The sequence below is a fragment of the Propithecus coquereli genome, unplaced genomic scaffold (assembly GCF_000956105.1).
Source record: "Propithecus coquereli isolate 6110/MARCELLA unplaced genomic scaffold, Pcoq_1.0 Scaffold114, whole genome shotgun sequence".
Lineage (NCBI taxonomy): Eukaryota > Metazoa > Chordata > Mammalia > Primates > Indriidae > Propithecus > Propithecus coquereli.
The window spans coordinates 838,208-839,578 of record NW_012135414.1 but is presented as its reverse complement, the minus strand read 5'-3'; the positions used below and the strand labels follow the sequence as shown (position 1 = coordinate 839,578).

The window sequence follows — 1,371 nt, the reverse complement described above, 5'->3', positions numbered from 1 at the left end:
CCACCATGCCCGGCTAATTTTTTCTATATATTTTTAGTTGTCCGGTTAATTTCTTTCTATTTTTTTTAGCAGAGATGAGGTCTTGTTCTCACTCAGGGCTGGTCTCGAACTCTTGAGCTCAAACAATCCGCCCACCTCAGCCTCCCAGAGTGCTAGGATTACAGGCGTAAGCCACTGCACCCGGCCCTCAGATAGTTTTATAAGGCAGGTTTTATCAAACCTTTATTCAGAAATAGATAATCCAAGGGAACACTTCCCAACTTACTTTGTGAAGCTCTTATAACCCACAGCCATTTCAAAATACTTACAGAATGATGCCATTTTTATGAAGTCTGAAAACTCCAAACTTACACTGTTGTTTATGGGAATATTCATTAATATGAAGAGTATAAAAACACATGAGAATGGCAGACATCAACTTTATGACAGTGGTAACTTCTGGAAAGAGAAGGAGATGAATGAGAAATGGGAAGGAGTTACACAGAAGATTTGATGTATATTGGTAATGCTTTATTTCTTGGGAGGGAAAAATAGAAGTCAATTAAGGTAAAATGTTTTGATTTTATATAAGTGGTAAATACAAATGTTCATTTTTTTATACTTAAGTGTACATTTAGAATGATTCATAATCTTTTTAATTCTACAAATTAAGTACATAAGCGTACGGCTACCAACTTGGTCAGATGTCTTAGAAGTGCAAATCCAATCTATAATGACAAAGTTATGAATCAGCTAAATTTTGTATGTCTGTTTCACATACTGTCTAAAAGATATTCTAATTCTTCTTCATTACATAGCTAAGAAATATTGAACGTTTGTAAATAAATTTTAGGCAAGATGACAGAAGGCAAAAATGGGAAAATTCCAAAGGGAAGCCTCTTTCAAAGAAAAGATGTTCAAAACATGCCGAATGGATATTTGTCAGAGATCATGATAAACAAAAGCCTACTATATGGGGAGCCATTCAGGCCAAAGGGTTTGGATTTGGGAAATATCAGCTGTGGGCAGGCCAGAGTCATGAGAGTGGAGAGCTGCCCTAGGATAATGAGGGAGAGTGGTGATCTCAGCTTGGATGGGGTGGGTGGGGAGCAAGGAAAAGAGATGTTTCCTTTGGAGTGTCTCAAAATCACCTAGGAACATTTTCAAACTAGACATAACCCACCACCACCCTATTCCCCATCATAATAATCACTACCCTTATAAGCAGTGAATGTTGAGTTAAAATAAGCTTGCAGGCCGGGCGCGGTGGCTCACGCCTGTAATCCTAGCACTCTGGGAGGCCGAGGCGGGTGGATTATTTGAGCTCAGGAGTTCGAGACCAGCCTGAGCAAGAGCGAGACCCCGTCTCTACTAAAAATAGAAAGAAATTAA

At 38.9% G+C, this 1,371-nt stretch overlaps 1 protein-coding gene across 1 annotated transcript in view; it reads left to right on the top strand.

The window, feature by feature from the left end:
• Nucleotides 1-1,371, top strand: part of ZCCHC7 (zinc finger, CCHC domain containing 7) — a 250,035-nt gene that overhangs the window by 244,502 nt on the left and 4,162 nt on the right. The window lies entirely within an intron of this gene.